The sequence below is a fragment of the Xenopus laevis genome, chromosome 1S (assembly GCF_017654675.1).
Source record: "Xenopus laevis strain J_2021 chromosome 1S, Xenopus_laevis_v10.1, whole genome shotgun sequence".
Classification (NCBI taxonomy): domain Eukaryota; kingdom Metazoa; phylum Chordata; class Amphibia; order Anura; family Pipidae; genus Xenopus; species Xenopus laevis.
This window is the reverse complement of record NC_054372.1, coordinates 102,963,027-102,984,286: the sequence shown is the minus strand read 5'-3', so window position 1 is coordinate 102,984,286 and position 21,260 is coordinate 102,963,027. Positions and strand designations below refer to the sequence as shown.

Genomic DNA, 21,260 nt, shown 5'->3' with positions numbered 1-21,260 from the left:
CTATTTCAATATACTGCTATAGCCTTGTTTCTTGAATGTTTTGGAATATGTCTGAGTAATCCTCTTGTATAGTGATTATTGTATATATTATACATATATATATCCTTGTTTAGACGAGAGAGAGGCCCAAACAATTTAACTTCCAAAGTGGACTTAATAAGGGTTCCAACTGACCGCTTCGGTAGTTCAATGGCTTATTGCAATGAATGTGCTGCTCAGTGTTCTCACACTGATCTCACGCTCAGTGCACCATATGACTGGTGTTGCAGTTTCATTACACAGGCTGGAGCCAGCCACGCGAGTGAAGAAGTATACCACTGAAATGATTGTTTCTTCAATGATGCATGACTCTTTGCTCACATACAGTTTTCACTTTATAATATTTAATTATTTGTTCTGCATGAAACCTAGTGTATTTTTTAAGATTCATCTTTTTATCTTTAAACTGGTATTTATCTTAAAGGTATGCCTTTTTAAACGACTGTAACAGAACAACGACTACAGCAATTTAACTATGCTTACGCTAAATTCTGACCGAGAACAACTCGTCATTGTTTCACGGCAGTATATCTGAACACATGTTTCCCTTCAGCTGCTGTCAGTTACCATCTCCTTCAGCAAGGCTTCGGACAGAGAACGTACAACTCCCCAGCAGGCAGCAGCTCTTGAGCTGGGATATCGACCAATAAGCACAGCTGAAGACCATGGCTTTGTTAACCCCGGTTTATTAAGTAACTTCGCAAACCCAAAGAAAAGTCCATCGGCACTTGACAATTTTTGAACAATACTTCTGTAAAAGCTTTAGTGCGTAAAATGTTTTTAAAAATTTTTTTTTGTTTACGTCCACTCTTGAATTTTTTCGTTCTGCTTTTACTGGTTTTCTGTTTGTACGGTTGTGTGGATGGTCACCTGGTATTAACTGTGAAGAAGATTATTAAATATAAACACATATTTTGAAAAGAAATGAATTTTGTATAATCGCATTTCACATACAAAGTCCAGGGATGCCTGACCCTACCAGATTCTTAGCCTCTTCAGCAGGATTCGGATATCCGCCGAAATTCCTCGCCAGGCCAAACCAAATTCCGAATTTGTACGATGCGCACAAATTTAGGGGTGGGGAGGGAAATGCACGGGACTTCTTTCGTCACATGTACAAGGAATGTAAAAAAAGTTTCTCACTTCCCTTCATAATTGCAATGCAAATTTGGATTTCGTGTATCAGTATTTGGGACGAAAATCTTTCAACCCCAAAGGATTTGGGGGATTCCGGCCCGAATCCCGACCCCTGAGCTGGATCTCGAGTCCCATCTCCTACTATACAACGACCCCGACGAATTGGGAAGACACATGTGCCCGGAGAATCTTCCCGTGCCTGTAGTATTTTACTGTGACGGATTTAACAAACCAGTGGAGGCAAAACTTGAATTGCGTAATTCGAAGATTATGCAGCTTTGGCGATAATCTGTTGATAACATTACAGAATGCTTGGTTGCGTGAGTCTTCGTGCGCAAGTGGGAGGGGGGCAGCAGTCTATCATAGAAGCGGTGACGCGAGATCTCTCGCTCCAGGTGTGGGGAGGGTCGGGTGTGGTCACCCTGCGTGTTTGGCTTAGTTTGCAGTATTTCAGATTCCACACAAATTGGATACTACTGATGCCTTGTTTGGATTTGGGATTTGGTATTTGGCGTAATTTTGGAACTTTTCGAAATTCAGATAGGACAAAATTAAATGATGAAATTTGCATCTCTCTTTTCTTCTTTGTCATTACAAAAAAGACGAGGTCAGTACCAGTTACCTAGAGTCATAAAAACCTCTAGAAACTGTATGGAAAAAAGTCCAATTGGCATAGCGTAATATCTTACTGATTTATATAGACCTTGTTTCTTTTACTTGCCAAACGTCCTTTCATACTTAGAATTCTTGTGGTTTTTCTTAGTTTGAATTCTCTAGAGTAGAATGTAAATAACACTTAATTTTTAGAGAAAAATTTGATTAGTGAAAAAAGAGACATGAAAATGTTAGCAAATGAGACACCTTGGGCTGGTAGCAGAAAAACATTTACACCAAAGGAAACTATCACATCAAGAAAGTGACCACAAAGCGTTAGTTCCACCACCACCCACTCACAGTAATCCCAGGTGGATTCGGATCGCTTACCAGAAACGTAGATAACTGGTTGACTATAAAACTTAACATGCCATTCATTAAAATAAATTAGGAGTGTAAGATTAATAAATGATAAATCATTAATGCAACAGGGGAGCACCGTGTATCTTCTAAGTTTTATATGGCTGTGCAGGAATGCATAAGAAGAGGCAGGACTGAACTATAACTAATCCCTCCCTACCTATAGTATGTCCAGGCTTTGGCCGCCAGGCAATTGGCCTAATCTCATAAGGAATAGTCCAGAGCCCCAGCATATAAATTCTGATATTTTAAATGGGTATTTTACCTTAACTTAACTTTTAGTATATTACCCTATTTCTGCCAATTTTTCAATAGGTCTTCATTTTTTTTTAAATAGTTTTTTTAATTGCTGCCTTCTTTTGTCCGAATTTATGTACAAGCCAATGGCAGAGGTCCGTTGAGCCATTTGGTGAAGGGCATGTAAAGTCTAAAATAGAATAAGGCTAGAAATGCTGTATTTTGTTACTAAATATAAACATGAACTTACTGCACCACAAGCCTAATCAAACAAATAATTTATGCTTTCAAAGTTGCCACAGGGGGCTGTCATCTTGTAACTTTGTTGAACATCCTTGCCTGACCCTGACCTGCACATGCTTAGTGTGGTCTTGGCTGCTTAGGGATCGTCATAAACAAAGCTGCTTGAATTCTGCATGGCTGGTAAGTAAGGGGGGCTCCCTGTTCAAGTATGATTGTTTCCCTGCTCAGCAGTTAGGGACCGTCTGACAATTCCTTTCCACAGCAGTAAATGAAGGGAGAATTTCCTGCATACAGTCAGGTTTTTTTTTTATAAAATGGTACACATTTTTTATTAAAGTATATTGGAGATAGGTTTCTTTTTCATTAAAGAAAGTAGGGATTTTATTTTTTGCCTTTACATGCCCTTTAATAGCCTTCCTGACATTCGATTTTTTTTTGCAGAAAAGCTTGTTTCGTATGATTCGAATACGATTATCATTTTTGGGTTGGAGCTGTTCGATCGAATATTAGACATTCCAATTTTTTTCTAAATAACCTCCCAGTCGAAGTGTGAGAATATCGAATTTATTAGAGTAAAAAAAAATTCACATGAATTGAAATTTGACCTTTGATAAATGGGCCTCCCCATATTGGTTTGGTAGGGGTGCAAGTTGGCAGGTCATATACAGCATTTTGCTCTCTTTTATGCCATATCAGCTGTTCTGCACTGACCTGAGATAATAATGCTTTGCTAGGCAAAAGAACGCTGCAGCAGTTATAAATTCTGTATAATATTATGAAAATGAAATATATTTAGCAAACCCTCCCCAAACTACTACAAAAAATTTGCTTAACAAATCAAATTAAAATTCTTGCTTATAGATATTGAACACACAGGCAGACTCCTTATTCCTTGTTGTGCTCATGTGTCTACTCATCTATATACTTACGGTATATCAAGAATGGATTTTTTTAATAAAGGTATGGATACTTTATCCTGAAACCTGATATCTAGAAAGCTCCAAATTATGGAAAGGCAGTCTTGGGGTGTTTAAGCTATTTATTAGGGGGTGACCCTCAGGAGCCTACATAGAAAAAAAAAAAAAAAAGATGCTAAAGGACAGAATTTATTATATATTTTCAGCTTGGTAAGATTTATTTTTAATATGCCACGTACTATAAATTATCTGTACATTTAGCAGACTTAAACTAATTAATAATTAATCAGAGACTTGAGGGGGGGCACATGGGTCATATCTGTTGCTTTTGAATCTGAGCTGAATGCTGAGGATCAATTACAAACTCACTGAACAGAAATGTACCATGTGGCCCCCCTTCAAGTCGCTGACTAACTCAGAGCTGAAAAGCAGGAAGTTGGATTCTGGCTGTTTTATTAGACATCTGTTCACTCCAGCCTTTATATATTACATTTTTGCCTAACTAACTATATTAGAGAACATTTTTTATTTCACACAACCAATTTACCCAGTTTTTATTTTTACACTGAAGTGTTCCTTTGAGCAAATATGATTATCGGTTATTTTCTTCATTGTATACAATAGAGGAGTCAGTGTTACAGGGCCCACTCTGTAGGAATACAGATGGTACAGCTCAGTCAAGTCAGTGGCTCAAACTACAATTTGGAAAGCGCACACCCAAGGAAAAATGCCGAGGTGCAAATGCCTAAGGGGGCCGCCCAAAGTTAGTGGCTCACACAGCATATAGTACTTACCTTACACTTTTATTTGGCATAGTACATAGGATTGGAGTTAAGATAATCATGGTGATTATAAGGATACAAAAAGGAACACCAAGAGCCCCAATAGTGTAATATGTTTTTACAGGGAGTAATGGTAGAGTAAACAAGTTAATACTCACAAACCAGGTTACCGATAGGCAACCACTGTATAGGCAGGTGGGGAGATTATCCTGACCCCACTCAGGAATAAAACGTCGCTCTCTGTAGAAGAAGAAAAAGGGGATGATACCCCTCCACTCGGGTGGACTCTATATGGTAGTAAGACAAAACAGAGGCGCCAAAAGGATAAAAAATAGCTAAAAGCACTTAAAAACCCAATGGGTAATTCAGAGGAGGTAGTAATGAACTTACCTCCTCCAAGCAGACACCAACGAAAGTGGTAATTTTCAATAATAGTTTATTCACAAAACAGGTGATTATAAGGATGAGGATGTAAAACAGGTACACTGCTCAAAAAAATTTTATTACCACCACAATGGGATTTTTTGTATTTTTACAGTGTATGGATTTATATAAAGGTTTTTTCACTTATGGACCCTTCGACTATATTGGACTCTAGTACATATTCATGGAATATGGTTGTGTGTGTTGGGTTGGGAGGTAAGTTACCTATGTCGTTTCCTGTGGCTTTTGTATTCCCTTGTACACTTGACAAAGAGCCTTGTGGCTCAAAACATGTTGTGGCAGTGGTAAATCGTTAACCCATTTTGAGCAGTCTATCTGCTTACAGCCTCCTCCTTTTAATCACCCCACTTTTCTTTTGAATTTGTACTCAAGGCAGAGGTACATACCAGGGTGTGGCCAAACATATTGCATTGTATTCAAGGATTCCAGCCACTATACTGTATTTGTATATGATGCTGGATGATGCAATTCAAATATCTAATAAGGATTACCGTTATGCAATTACAGGCCATGTAAGGTTATTTTAGATGACATTGAAGATTATGTTCTGGCAAAGTGATTTATGAATAGAATTCAACAATGCTCCATGAAGGACAGATCATGTCAGACAAATGATCTGAGATAAACAAATTTGGACAGTTGGGTTGCAGTAGATGTGATCTACCTGGAGTTTGCCAAAACATTTGATACAGTCTGCTTCCTAAACAAAATTTCAAAACTGTTGGTCATGGTCATGTTTTTAATTGTACGGCGTTTGTAGTCAAATTGTCATCAATGCTACATTCTGTACTTGGAGTAGGTTTCTGTATTGGGTCCAGTCAGACCTACAGTCTGCCCAGGATATTGTGGCATACAGCAAATCAGGATAAAAAAAAGGATGGCGAGTAAAGTGGGTCCAGGGCAAACTTGGCATCTGGGACCATAGAAGTATAGTTTTGTTATGGTCTGTATCCGTGTTTCCAAGGAACACACAACTATGCAAGCCAATTAATTGAAAACATTACTGTTTAAGGGATGTGGCCAAAATTGGCATGCTGGGTGGCTAACTGGTAAATGAGATTTATTATATATATTTTTTTATATTATTATTATAATAAAAACAACAAAGTTTTTGGATCAGCGCCTAAAGGACTACTATATTCCTAATTGTTGTTGTAATATATGAGATTTATTGTTGATAAATGTACGGTCATGATAAAATGATTTTAAAAACATACAAGCCACTTATACCAAAAATAGGATTAAGTTTAGGGATGCCACCGAACCCACTATTTTGGATTCTGCCGAACCCCCGAATATGCAAATTAGGGGTAGGAAGGGGAAAACATTTTTACTTCCTTGTTTTATAACAAAAAGTCACACGATTTCCCTCCCTGTCCCTAATTTGTGTATGCGAATTAGGATTCGGATTCAGATCGGCAAGGAAGAAGGGTTCGGACCGAATCCGAATTCTGCTGAAAAAGGCCGAAATCCCGAACCGAATCCTGGATTCGGTGCATCCCTAATTAAGTTAGTAAAAATCCTTGATGGACACTTTAGGGGCAGATTTATCAAGGGTCGATAGTGAGTTCGAGGGAATTTTTTAAGTAAAAAAATTCGAAATTCAAAGTAATTTTTGGATTACTTTGACCATCGAATAGGATACTACGACTTAGACTCGAAGTAAAATAGTTGAATATTCGACCATTCGATAATCGAAGTACTGTCTTTAAAAAAACTTCGACTTCAATACTTCGCCAAATTAAACCTGCCGAAGTGCTATGTTAGCCTATGGGGACCTTCTAGAGCAGTTTTCTAAGTTTTTTTGAAGTCGAAGAAAAATCGTTCGATTTTATTGACCGCAGAATAGCAAATTCCATGAAAAAAGTTCAAATTCGATATTCGAAAGTATTTTTAATTCGATGGTCGAATTTCGAAGTATTTTTAACTTCGACCCTTGATAAAATCTGCCCCCTTGGGGTTACTTTTGCAATTTTTCTCCCTGAAGTGGCTGTACTGGCCAATAAATACAATAGATAGATTCAAGATAATACAGGAGGCTCATTTAGGAATTTCTAGCAAAACAGAGAGAAAAATGCTTTCCCCTTGAGGCAAATTTAGAGAGATTCTGGAGTGTCATTTACCTTCTGAAGAGTTAGCAGTTTCAAGAATTATGTAAGGCAAAATGTTTGAACTCAATGGAAGTGGGGGTTTTTTTCAAGCCTAAACTAACCATACTTATATAGAGTAGGAGTTTTCCTACTATGTATAGCCACGAACTCTGTCTGAAATGACTGCCAGTTCACATAGGTGGGCAGCACAAAAAAAACATTTGCTTCAATCCCAGCCAAAACATTTCCTTTATCAATAAGCCAAGCCAAACAGCAGGTCTTCTGGCCAACTGCATTTAGAGGCCCATTTATCAAAGGTCGAATTTCGAATTCATGTGTTTTTTTTGATTCTAATATATTCACAATTTGACTGGGAGGTTAAGAAAACATTTGAATGGCTAATATTCGACCCGAAAATTCGGATCGCTTTGGAATCCTATTCAATTTGTAGGAAAGGATTTTTTTCTTCGAAAATAACCCACAAATATCAGGAAGGATATTATTAACAGCTCCAAATGACTCAACGGACCTCTGCCATTGACTTGTACATTGAACTCGGCAGGTTTTAGGTTATGAATATTCAAATTTAGGGTAGGACTACATGGATGTTTTGGCGTGCTGCGACAAAACGCCTACGACAAGTCGCATGCGACAGAAGGTAAGAGATAGAAATGTCGGATGGAAGTCGAAAGCGTTGATCGTGTTGCGTCAGATCAACACTGCGACTTCAATCCGACATTTTTTATCTCTTACCTTATTTCTGTTGCATTGCAACTTGCATAGGCGTTTTGTCGAAGAGCTTCAGATCTCGCTGAAAAACGTCCATATAGTCCTACCCTTAGGATTGTTTCCATAGTAAGCTGTGATAAATGTCAGAATCAAATTTACATGCGAAATAGGGGGATTCAAATTTGAATGTGTGAATTTTGAGACTCAAATTCAAATTTTACTATTCTGCCCCTAAAAGTAACAAAACCATATGGTTCTATTTTGGACAAAACAAAACAAGCTGAATATTATAAGATGAAATATCATGCATAAATTAGCCTGTTATGATGTTTGTAAGTAAAAAGCAATTTGGTAAAGAACAGAACAGCATGAAGTGGGCCACACGATTAAAAGGAATTCAATTCAGAAATGTAAACATACAACTAGGATTACCAAATAGTAACATGTTTATTTCACTCATGTTCTTAAAAAATAGTTTTTTCATCTGCAGCAAAAAAACATCCTACTGTAAAAAAAATATTGAACTGTTAGAAAAAAAAGCAAAGCATGAAAAACAGACCCAAAATGTTAAGATTTATTTACAAGGATTTTTCCCCCCCTCTTTCTTGTACAGAAAGTAAAATGTTGCTCCATCTTCTAGTTAACAAGCAGCCACTGACAATGCACGACTCACCGAAATACAACCTCGGGGTTTTAATTCAGAAACCCTTAGGAACCCCAACATAATAGGAAAAGCTTTGACTAAGTTTGTGATTTTAGTCAGAAGTTTTGTCTCTCTTTTTTTGCTTTTTTTTTCAGAATTAATTAGAAAATCAAGTTGTAATCTTCCAGTTGGGGTTATGGGGGAAGGAATGTCACAGAGAAACAACTCTTTGGCTCATTGGGTGCTCAGGACAAGGGGCTTGTTATAAATCACTATGGCTTTGAAACCTGCTTATCAGTTAATCCAAGGGTAGGGCCAGTTCAATCAACACCAATATTAATCCATAAAAGGCCTTTATCATTTCATTTTCTTTAATTTTTTGTTTTTGTCTTATAGTCATCCCTCTTCATCATCTTGCTTCTCTCTTTCTTTTCTCTCCTTTGCCAGATTCGTCTTCTTCTGATAAGCAAACAAGAAGAACCAGTTCAAAAGGGAATATTAACTAAATATTTAAGAGCAGCTCTAAATTCTTTTACTTTAGACCTTGGGGCACCAGCCAGTTCTAAAAACTAATTTAAACAACCACATATAGGGCAAATTTACTAAAGGGCGAAGTGAAGTGCAGAAGACTGCAATAGCATGGAAGTGGGTAAGGAAGGATGAGCAAGTTAAGAGGAATTCAGAAATCAAGATTTAAAATCAGGCATTTAACAAACCTTCATCCTCTTCATCATCATCCCTCATCAATCTTCTTTATCTACTTCTCCATCATGTCCAAAGTCTTCCTGCAGACAACAGTGACAGAAAAAAACATGACATCGTCATTGAACATTACCAATACAATATACTGATTAATGCTAAGAGAGATTAGCTGAAGCTTGTTCACCCACTTTTCCAGCGGAGTTGGTTTCAGATTGTTCACCATAAACAAAGACTTTTTTCAGTTACAGTCTATTTTCTATTTGTGACTGTTTCCATAATGTTGAAGTGTAAAGTTACATTTTTTTGCTTCTTAGGTATTTCTAAAGCAGCTTGGGGGGGTCGGCTGACTCTGTAAATTGTTCTAAGTGATACATTAGTTTGATGCCGAGCAGAATTAATTAACTAAATTTTGGAAAAAACTGTAAATAAAATTGAAAAGCAACTTTAAAAAAAAAAAAAAAAAAAAAAGTATTTCAGTTCAATAATCTGTATTGGACAAATTTGTATTGAAGAGGTGTTTTGGAAGGGTGAACAACCCCTTTAAAGGAAACCTATACCCTTCACAATGAATACTTAAACATATAATTTATATTGTAAGTGACCTATCAAAGAATCTTACTGTATTAGAAATAAAGAAATGGCTAAAAGATAGATTACAAAGAGTGGTTGTCATTGAAAGTACTGTTTCTATTTTTGCAGATGATACTAAATTGTGCAGAAATATAGGTTCCATGCAGGATGCTGCCACTCTGCAGAGTGATTTGTCTAAACTGGAAAACTGGGCAGCAAACTGGAAAATGAGGTTCAATGTTGATAAATGCAAGGTTATGGACTTTGGCAAAAATAATATATAAATGCAAGTTATACAATAAATGGCAGTGTGTTGTGAGTTTCCTTAAATGAGAAGGATCTTCAGGGTTTTTGTAGATAACACGTTGTCTAATTCTGGGCAGTGTCATTCTGTGGCTACTAAAGCAAATAAAGTTCTGTCTTTGCATAAAAAAAGGGCATTAACTCAAGGGATGAAAACATAATTATGCCTCTTATAGGTCCCTGGTGAGGCCTCATCTGGAGTATGCAGTGCAGTTTTGGACTCCAGTCCTTAAGAGGGATATAAATGAGCTGGAGAGAGTGCAGAGACTAAGTGGCAACTAATTGGTTAGAGGGATGGAAGACTTAAATTAATGAGGGTAGACTGTCAAGGTTGGGGTTGTTTATTCTGGAAAAAAATGGCTTTTGTGAGGAGACATGATTACACTTGACAAGTACATTAGAGGACATTGTAGACAAATAGCAGGGGACCTTTTTACCCATAAAGTGGATCACCCATACCAGAGGCCACCCCTTTAGACTAGAAAGAAAAGAGCTTTTATTTGAAGTGTGAGTGTATAGAGGAGTCAGTGTGTGTGTGTGTGTTGTATGGATGCAGGATTTCATTTGGAGGGGTTGAACTTGATGGTCTTTTTAAACCTAAATTTAACTATGTAACTATATTGGTACATATACATGTAATAAAATGGTGCACACCGGGATTTGGACACTGAAAAAACTGGCGCCCTTCCAGGTGAACAGGGGATAAAGGAGGAGTAGGAGGGGCTACAGCTCTGACGTTTTCTCAGCGTCCTTCCTCCTGATGGGAGGGGCCCTTTACCCCACGGTCCCTGTGTCCCCTTAGACGTGAGAGAAAGTTAAAAAATTCATCATTTTATTTCATACATTAAAAAGCGGCCACTTTTTCCGGCCGCTTTTAAATGTGTTAAATAAAATTATGAATTTTTAATTTTTCTACAACAAATCCCAGTGTGCACCATTTCTTTGAGGAGTATATACAATACAGCACGGTTTGGTAGCACACCTACAAACCAGTCATGTATTTACCTGTTCCTCGCCACTGGCATCGTCTTCATCATCTATCTCCTCTTCATCCTCATCTTCCTCCTCATCTATATCTTCTTCCTCTTCATCTTCTTCCTCCTCTTCCCCCTCCTCTTCCCCCTGCGGAAAAAAAGTCAACAAGAAAAAACGTCTCTGAGCATTAGATGTATTCAATGCCTCAAATCAAATGTATAAACATATATGGTTTAATTTAATTTTCTCTCATTCAGTGTTGATCCCATGACTAATAAAATGATTCTAGAAAAATACTGAGTAAAACTGGGCTTGAACCCTTCATAAGATGGCTTTTGTAGTTTTTATGATTTGTGTTAATATGTTGTAATTAAATACAAATAAATAATACAGAAAATAATTAGAGTATAATTAAATATGCATTAGCTTTTATAATATCATGTGTTGCTCCTCTGCTTGATACCAACTAGAGAAATATCAAAACACTCTTCTAACTTGATTGACTAAGCAAGGAGTTAACGCTTTTTCCTGACCAACCGAAATTACCAGCAGGTAATATTGTCAAAAAATGTTTTTGTTTTTTTTTAATTATAGATTTTGTAGGAAGAGTCTACCAAAAATACAAACTCTTAATGCTCTCCTATGAAGATCATGCAGGTTTCTTGAGGAAAAAGCTAATGTTATTTTGCTATTTATGGCTCATTTCCAGTAGCAAAAAAACAGGAAATCTATTGACTGAGAATAGGACAAATATTGCAGATATTAATTACTTATAAACATTAAGAGACAAATGTATCTGTATCTTATAAGACCATTTTTATTTAAGGCTTATGTTTCCCTAGTCACAACCTGATTTATCCAAAATGGATCTAAAAACAGCCTACCTTCATCTTCTTCCTCCTCATCTACACCATCTCCTTCAGCATCAGAGTCTGGGGCCTCCTTGTCTTCTCTGTCATACCCATCCAGGTAAGTCAATTGCGGGAGGAGCTTGAAAAACACTTTCTCTGTAGTCATTTAAGTTTGTTACTTCACAGTTGAATAGGTCCAGGCTCTTCAAAGACTCTAATTTTTTCTGAAAAAAAGGTTAGAAATGATTAAGCAGAATTCTACTTTTTGAACTGGGAGACATCATCCCTTTCCTAATGTTGCCCTGTAGTTATAAAGTAGATGTTCTATAGTGAATAAAGTACAAAAAAAAGGATATTCTAAGTCACCAAGGAATTCAATGACAATATAAAAGCAACAAGGCCAAAGGCTGAGTGCTTTTATACAGGTCATGGAACTCCGAGGTTACTTCTAATGCCACCTAGTCGCTTCTGAGGATCGATAGTCATTTTAAACAGAATTGTTTGCCAGGTAAAGTCATGTACTAAAGCCATGAAGTGTTACAGGCGTGGGCATGGCAGCCCCGGATCATTTAAGATCTAAGTTGGCATCTCTGTGCATGCAACTAATTGATAATGCAAGAAAGGCCTAAAGAAAAGCTTTGCTATACACGGGTTGATATGCTCTGCTGACTGCAGCAACTGCCTGCTTTTTGGCCCATTTACAAGTTGAAAGAAGAGTATCGGCTTCTGCTCAAGGTTTGGGTAGCTACCACTCAAGCTAACGTAAAAGTACTCACTAAACAAGTGGATCTTAGCAAGTATGGCAAGCATATCATAAATAGCACCTGACTAGGGTGCCAACTGTCTTAAAAATACCGGCATGTGATTATCGGGGTGGGGGCAATGACTTAGGGGGCCGACCTAGCACACAAAAGGGGCGGAACACAAGTGGATGAATGGGAAGTTTAGCGACAGGAACTTTGCGAATATGAGCTATAAGCCCCTGCTTGAAGAAGGGATTTAGGGTCAGCTGGGGGTGGAATAATAAGTACTTACAAATTTACCGGCAAATTTGTAATACTGGCCTGGCCTTGGTTGGTATTTTACTGGCTATGCCAGTGAAATACCGGGCAGGTGGCAACCCTACACCTGACTGCACAATTTTGAACTGACCTGTACTTAAAAAAATAGGTTTGATCCCCATAATTACAGAACAATGACGGTTATTCTATGTGCTATATGACACTTCTCATATAGAAGTGGTTTCTTATTGACATTAAATGAGAGATTCCTGAATGTGTGCTTTCTAACAAAATAACTGCCTTTTGCACAAATTCTGCACGTAGAAAGACAGGATTTCTCGTGATTTGAATAGAGTAAGCTCTAATACATCTTCTAGGCAAAAGGAGCCCCTCTATAAGATATATGGATCATTCATCTGACACCCAACTGCTGAATGAAGACAGAATGAGGAGAAACAGATGCTGAGAGAGGAATTTGTGAAGATAAACTCAATTATTTCAGAAACAGTACAGAATTTTTAATTGATTATATTTAGAAAGGTTATTATTTCAGTATGCTGAAGCTTATATTAAATTTTCATTTTCGGCAATAGTTCCCTTTTAATAAATATGCCCCTAAGTTTTCACAGATGCAGTAACCTAATTGTAACTAATCAGTAGGTAGCACCACCTGTTTAAAAGCCAGCAACTTATTGGTTGCCATGGTGTTACTACTCCTGGGCAAACTGAGTGCTTTTATTTAGTTGTGTTTTAGAGTACATAAACTGATTTAGAGAGTTAGTAAATGTACATGCCCCAGTGGTTCCCAGTACTCTAGCCTCCGCCAGTCAATTTACAATATATAGTAAGTAAAAATACAAAGGTTCTTACCAGAGGTTCCAATGTGCTAATGTCTTTTATTTTATTTCCACTGAGATTTAGATGTGTGAGGTTGGATAGTTTTTCTGCTAGTACATCCAGGCCTGCAGAGATTTCTGTGTCACTCAGCTCAGCTTAAAGAAGGACAGAGAAAAAACAGTAAGACATTCAATAGGTACACTGCAAATTGTGCTTCACACTGCAGTTGGTCTTCATTCATATTTTATATTTTGTGGTGTTAACTTTGAGAGAAAGAGCGGATTCTCGGCCTGTGGTTTCTCTGCTCCCAATTGGTGCCTGCACCCGAATACATTGCCTCTGCTCAGGTGCAGACACCTGCACCTGAGGTTCCTGCATGAGACGTGAGATTTTGGATTCAGGTGGCAGCAGAGCAGCAGCAGAGGAGCGGAGCGGACTCTCAGCCTGTGTGGGACCACATCATCTGGCCGTAGCCTAACCGGTATGATGTGTACAGGTGTGGGATCCGTTATCGCGGAAGCCAAGTCTAAAATTAAGTGCCGGGCAGCACGAAACGGGTAAGGGCTATGTGTTGATTTAGTTTTGCCCTAAAATAAAGTTTTCAGTTTTTTACAAGCCTGTTTGTAGGATCTGTGAGTGCCTGCTGTTTTTCTCCTTTGGTTGGACACCTTTGAGCTGTAAGTCTGGGCATGAGCTCCCAGATCCCAAGTACTTCTGGTGAGATAATAAACTTATTGGTTTTTACAACTGGGATTTTTTTCTTTTTAAATCCGTTAACCGGAAACCCTTTATCCAGAAAGGTCCAAAATTACAGAAAGGCTGGCTCCCATACACTGCAGTAGAAATATTCAAATTTTTTAAAAACTATTTCCGGTTATCTGTAATAATGAAATTGTACCTTGTACTTGATCCAAACCAAGATATAATTAATCTTGATTGGAAGGAAACCCAGCTTATTGGGTTTAATTTAATGTTTAACGGATGAATAACATAAAAAAATTTAAAAAAAAAATTTGTTAGTATGCCACAAAAAAACCCAAGACAAATTAAACTTTTAAATCGCACAGCCTTTATTAAGAAATAACCTACCAAAACTCCGGATGCACTCCTCTTCAGAAAAGGCGATCCATCGTGCAGCACTCGATTTCTCATCCCCGCCTTCCTTATAGGAGATAGCCAGGGAGGAGAAATCGAACACTGCACGATGGATCCGTCGCCATGTTCGGCTTTTGTGAAGAGGAGTGCAAGCAGAGTTTCGGTAAGTTATTTCTTTATACTAACATCTTTTTTTTGATGTTACTGGTCTTTAATTGATTTTATAAGTTGACTTAAGGTATACAAAGTTATCCGGAAAACCCCAGGTCCAGAGCATTCTGGATAACAGGTCCCATACCTGTACACAAAATTTTTTAAAGAGTTTATTCCAAAATCTAGTAACCAATAGTATCCAATCACTCACGGTAGTTTATTAATGGTTTAATCATCGAAAAATGTATGTTTTTTTTTCATTTCTTGAGCTAAACAGGGAAAATTGAAGGAACTCCGTCCATAATGGGTAGATAATTAGATGATCACTACACAGATAATCCCTGTGCATAAAGGACTTCTGCTAACAAAACAGTCACAATGAAAAGAGAATGCAGGGGGTGGTTAACAAGTAAGTAATCTAGATATCTACCTCGTGAGGACCAAAAAGAGTATCTTCAATTCTCCTGTTGCCCAGCTCAAGCAATTAAAAACACATTTTTTATAATTAAATCAACAGGCAAATATTATGTTAACCACAAGCCCTATTCATTGCACTTGAAAAAGAGGGTATACTACCCTGCTGAGGAACAAACCCTTAGGAGCCCTGTACTCCCAAGTTCTTCCATAAAGCAGATAACTACAGTTAGCGAAAATACATACTCAGGAGAATAGACAATAACATTTTACCTTTTTTAATTTGGGGAGCTTTGGAAGATTTGAGACTGACATCAATAAGACATTTATTAAGCTGAGGAATTCTAGAATTCACAAACTCTGCTGTAAGACCCTCTATTTTGCCTTCATGCGCCCGGCAGTTATCCAGAACCAATTCTCGTACCTGCATGAAAGAACAAAGAATACCTTGTTAGTCACAGCCAAAAAGAAAAGGAGAGGGATGGTCAGCTTTAGATACAGTTTCAAATGGTGGCTTAGGACATAGCTATAACAAACAAATCCTCCCTCTAAAGTAAGTTTAAAATTGTTAAGTGTTGGAAATACATTTTAAAAAAATAAAATAGCAGGTACCAACTTAATGCAATTTAATCTTTCAATTTAGCAAGTTATTTTCTGCCCAAACTTGTCTATTGTTTGAACAGGTGGCACGAATATGTGACTTATAATCAACTGACAGAAAAATCTGCTGAATATGGAGTCAACAAAATATGTGCATAGTCAGGGGAGAATGTTCTACGTCTATAAATAACATACTGTATATATAAATGAGTTGAATGAATCAAATGAAAGAAGCCTTAAAATAGAGAGGGCACCTGTTGAAATATTTGATTCAATATTTATTTGAAAGAGGAAACTATAGGAGTATTTGTGGCTTCATAATTGCTGCATACAGTGAAAGTAATTACAGATCATGAGCTATTACCAAATCTGAAAGACTATTTATCACACAGGACATCCTTATAATCTATATTTCATATCTCCTAACATTTGAAAATTGTAAAAAGGGACAAAAAACATCAGGCGGGAGTGGCGTGCTGAATTTATTTTGGCCATGCCCATTTTATGGCCACATAATTACCATGTACATTTTACAGAATTTGGCAGGTTATGAAAGTTAGAACACATAAAACAATGCCCTAAACTCCCAGAAATGTGTTCAAACTGTTTTGCTAATGAAGCTGAAATTGCCCTTTAAGCTGTAAGTCAGTTCTCCCAAGAGATTTGCTTATCTTAAATAGTTACAATTGTTTCTTTGCTTATCTTAAATTGTTACAAAAGTATTTAAGTGCAGCTGCTCAGAGTTCTGGGCTCTTTGCCAAAAACACATTTTAATTAAGTTTCCTGAAACTTTGCATCTTTTTCTGGAGTCAGTGCCAGAGATGAAAGAGAAACTTGGGACATTTCAGTAAGAAACGCAGGACTGGGGGCTGAATTGGGACTGTTCCCAAAAAAATGGACAGTTGGGAGGTATGATCTCTTAGTTACACATACTGCCAATAACTTACGCTATATTTTAGTTTTATGATTATAAAGAAATATTTTTATATCTGTATTTCTGTCAGTCATCCAGTTTCTGCACTACACCTGGGATTTCTCTCAGCAACCAAACTCCATGAAAAGTGGCTGTAACAGCTCTTGTGTTGGTCAGCCATGGCACCTATTAATGGCAAGTATGGCATCTGGGCAAGATAATTCTCCCAAGCATGGTCCTGTCAGTTGTAGGAAAATTCACTCTGACCCGTCCTACCATGAGGCTAGGAGAAAACCTTGCCTCAAATGGTGGTGAGCAGACAGTTACCGGGGAGGCAAAAAGCTGCCTCTGGTAACTTTAAGGGGTAGATTTATCAAAGAGTGAAGTTAGAGATCTCCACAGTCCTCAGAGTGAAATACTACCTCTCTCCATTTATTTCTATGGGATTTTTTAAGGCGTATTTATCAAATGGTGAACTTTCAATATCACCCATTGGATAAATCCCATATAAATGAATGGAGAGAGGCGGTATTTCACTCTGCGGACTGTGGAGATCTCTAACTTCACTCTTTGGTACATATACCCCTTATACCCCTAAGAGTCACATTTTCTATTTTAAAACAGATATTGGTCTCTCTGCACTAATCTGTGGCCCCCTCATGACCCACCCTGACACCAAAAGATATAAGTACAGAGGGGGGTAAGATTGATCAAAGATTCCCAAGTGGCATTACCCTTTTAAGGAGAACTAAAGTTAAAAGAATTTGGCAAGGCTATATCGGGGGTAATTCGAGCGTTCGGTCCGTATGGCCGAACGATCGAAATACGATGCGCCAAGCGGCTCCGACGGGTCGGTCTGGTAAAAATCCAACCTTCCCGATCGATATCGTGGCCAGATATCGATCGGAAGGACCCGTCGAAGCCCCCATACACGGGCAGATAAGCTGTCAAATCGGTCCAAACCGTGTATGGCCACCATTAGATTTTGTGCTTTTGTACCAGCCCCAAGGCCATCACATGCTTTTAGGCAGCTAATATTCGTAGCCCCTAAGATTTCTATTTTTTCTTCCTGATTTACAGCACATGCTCTTGGCTACAGTCAGCCACTTGGGTTGAGGAATCGACTCTCAATATGCAGTATATATACACAACATAATCTCAATACAAGGCTGACTTGCTAACAAGATTATTTTTGGCGAGAAATAATACAGGGTTACAAGTAAGGTCACCACCCCAAAAAAAATGGTAAATGTGCTGTTTTTAATACCACAAAGGATTTTAGGGTACCAGCACTAGCAGTACATGGTTTTCTTAAAAAAAGTAGCACCAACAAATGTGCTCCTTAGGATGTGGTAGGGCGGCATGCCGCCCCTAAAATTTTGCTGCTCTAGGCCCTGGCCTTTGTGGCCTCTCCACAAATCCGGGCCGAGGAAACACGTAACTGAACAAACAAAAGTATTCAAACATTTGGTACCTGACAAACAGTAATAAGCAGCACCACAACCCAAGTGTTTTGGTGCCCTATGCAAACCTACCAGTTACCCCGACCCCTTTTCTAGAAAATGTATATAAAATTTTTTTTACCAACTACATGTTTCTTACATTTCTCATTTGTTTTTCCTTTATTTCGGTCTCTTACGTTCTGTTTTCTTACCTATCCATAATTCCTTTCTTGTTCTTCTTTATTCCATCTCTTTCCATGCGCCACTGCTGCTGCACCCTCTCTCCTGGTGTGCCATTAACTCACACTTCCCTACGTGCCATACATATTTTCTAATTTTATGCTATACATATAACTTTCACCAGTTCTCTGTTGCATATGTTCTTATGTTACCCCCTCTTGCCTACTGGGGTAGCTGATCTTATGGGGCTTAACCGAGGAAACAAGCACAGCTACTTATTGCTTCTGAACAGTTTATGGGATGGGAAAATTTAAAGCTAAAATGCTCTTGGTGACGGATACAGAGAAGCAATATGAGAGAGATAGCTTATAGAGGAGAGATAGCTTATAGAGACCTGACAAACTCATATTTCCAACTTTTTTCCTGTGTTACTAACTGTAGAGTATTATTTCTTACTACAATGGTCTGCACATCCAATGCAGTTGAATAGATGGTCGATTTTGTTGAGGAAGACCCTGAAAAATGTGTATAAGAGAACAATCTAGTAATGGGTCTGGAACTATATTTGTAGACTTAAAATATGTCATGAAAAAAAATCCACTTTCTCCTTAAATGGAGATACACAGAGAAATGGAAACCGCAATACAACATATCATTCCAATCAAAATAAAGGTATGCCATTTTTTAAAACATATGTAATATTAAGAGCCAGAACGCATAGAGAAAGCTGAAGTCTGACATTATTTCACAATGGTGACAATAAAAAAAAAACCTCAATGACGCAGAAGGTGGATTGTTGGGGAGCAAATGACAGCTACAGTAACTTATACTATTACTGCCAACTTATTGATCTTTCCTGAGAAATAAAAACTTGAACTTGGGGTGTAACTGAACGAGCCTTCATCACATTACTGACTATGACTTAACAGACTATAAATATCAAGTATTAGCATATTCAGTCTGCAGAAAAGTTTTCAATCAGGAATAATATGGGCAGTTGCAGAACTCAACCCTTATTCCACCTAAACAAAGAGGCAGAGGAAGTGGTGTACTGAGGCTGTCAGTTAAATAAGTCATCCTTTACCCTATTCTCAACAAGTGGCTGAATATAGTACTATAATGAGGCTTTAAGTACCAAAAAGTACAGAGCAGTGCTGAAATATATGAAGCTCTGCATCAGAGCCCCAGTGCTTAATAGTGGTAGGTGTAGCCCAAAATCACACAGTACAAAAGAACTGAATTGGCTTGATTGTTTCCCAACCAAAAATGATATTGGGACTCGGTGTTTATTAAAAAGTCCAGTAGCCCAGAACACTCTGCACTTGGATACATTTGTAACAATTTAAGATATATGTAGAAACAAGTGTAACTATTTAAGATAAGCAAGTCTCTTAGGAGAACGGAGACGCACAACTTAATGGGCAATTTCACCTTCATTAGCAAAACTGTTATAACACCTAAAACGTGGCCCTAACACTCTCAGAAATGTGTTCAGACTTGCATAGCCTCACAAATCTTGTAAACTGGACATGGTAATTAGGGGGTGTGGCAATAAAATGGGCAAACAATTGCTGCCGTGTGGAGGCAGATGTTTTCTTATCCCCTCTTTCCATTTTTCAAATGTTGGGAGGAGTGTTTTGTGGCAGAGTGAGGCAATGTCTGCCTAGTATATTCAGGGAGGAATAGCTGTAGGGGGAACTTGATTGAATAATCTTCACTAGAAGTGTGGTGGTAACACTGATTTTTCATAGATGCATCTTCCAAGTGAGACAGATAGAGGAGGACCTACCAATAATATTTAGTGACTTTCTTGCTCAAGTTTTAGTAAACACTCTTGCCCATTTAACCTCTGATTGCTGTGCTTTGTAGCTGTTTTAACACTTTGTGTACCAGTGGGATAGGTTGCTACTTTAGCATAACAAGGTACCAACAAAATAACCAAACATACCCAACAATCAGCCTTCTTTCAAGATCACAAAGTAGCTTTTTCTAATGACTACAGATCAGTCATTATGATGGCAAAATAGCTGGCTGGCACAGCACTCCTAAGGCTGTATACTGGCTGATCTACGGTAAGTTGCTGATTTTGGTCCTTTGGACAAAATCAGCAGCTTATCTGCCTGTATATGGGACCTGATACCACCAGTTTCCCCACAGGTTTGGGTTCACCTCGCTGTGCTGTTTGCAGGTTTGGGCTGAGCTCTTCTACCTGCTTTACCAACCCATGACCTTACACTGCCAGCTTCCAGTTTTAAAGGCATGTGCCTGCCACGCCCCTTATGTGATGTCATCGGCGAGAGTGGGTCTATAAGTGAAAGATGGAAGTTGGGTGCGGGTGTGTTCGGGTCGTGTGCAGTTTGAGTTTTTCTCAACCCGCACATCACTAAGGGTGGTGGTATACGCTGCTACTCGGGGAGATTAGTAGCCCAGCGACAAATCACCTATTCTTCAGGCAACTAATCTCCCCCAGCTGCCTTCCCGCTGGCTGGAATGTAAATCGCTGGCGGGATGGCACTTGGAAAGCTTTGTTTTTCAAAGTCGTCTGAAGTTGCCTCACGAGGAAACTTCAGGCGACTTTGTAAAGCCAAAGCGATCCAAGTGCCATCCCTGTCTGAAACCAACTGAACTGAAAAAGTGTTGTAGGGTGAAAAACCCCTCCTTGTTCTGCTTAATACAGAGAATTTAAAGGGAAACTGAAACCCCAAATCACAGGGGCTTGCCAATGAAGTTCTGTACTACATATATGCTTACTCCTAATGTGGTGCTCAGGATTCCTTGGAGATAATGGCAGCTGTACACTCTGAATTAAAGTCCCTTTAAGTAGGTAGGAGGTTATTTAATATAGTCACTGGGGTGCCTAACATACTGGCCAAGGGATTTCAGGTAATGTGAATAAAACAATGTTTGTAAGGATAATGGCACATGAGCATTCTCACTGCGGCTGGTATT

General features: G+C 38.3%; 1 protein-coding gene and 1 pseudogene across 2 annotated transcripts in view; one reads left to right on the top strand and one right to left on the bottom strand.

Annotated features, from left to right (window-relative positions):
* Positions 1 to 8,991: 8,991 nt before the first annotated feature.
* LOC121399404 overlaps positions 8,992 to 21,260 on the bottom strand; it is a 17,154-nt pseudogene continuing 4,885 nt past the window's right edge.
* LOC121399405 (guanosine-3',5'-bis(diphosphate) 3'-pyrophosphohydrolase MESH1) overlaps positions 14,748 to 21,260 on the top strand; it is a 26,379-nt gene continuing 19,866 nt past the window's right edge. For both annotated transcript variants that reach the window (XM_041580039.1, XM_041580038.1), the window contains exon 1: positions 14,748 to 14,772. The gene's annotated coding sequence lies outside the window, so the exon portion shown is untranslated. The remainder of the gene's footprint in view (positions 14,773 to 21,260) is intronic.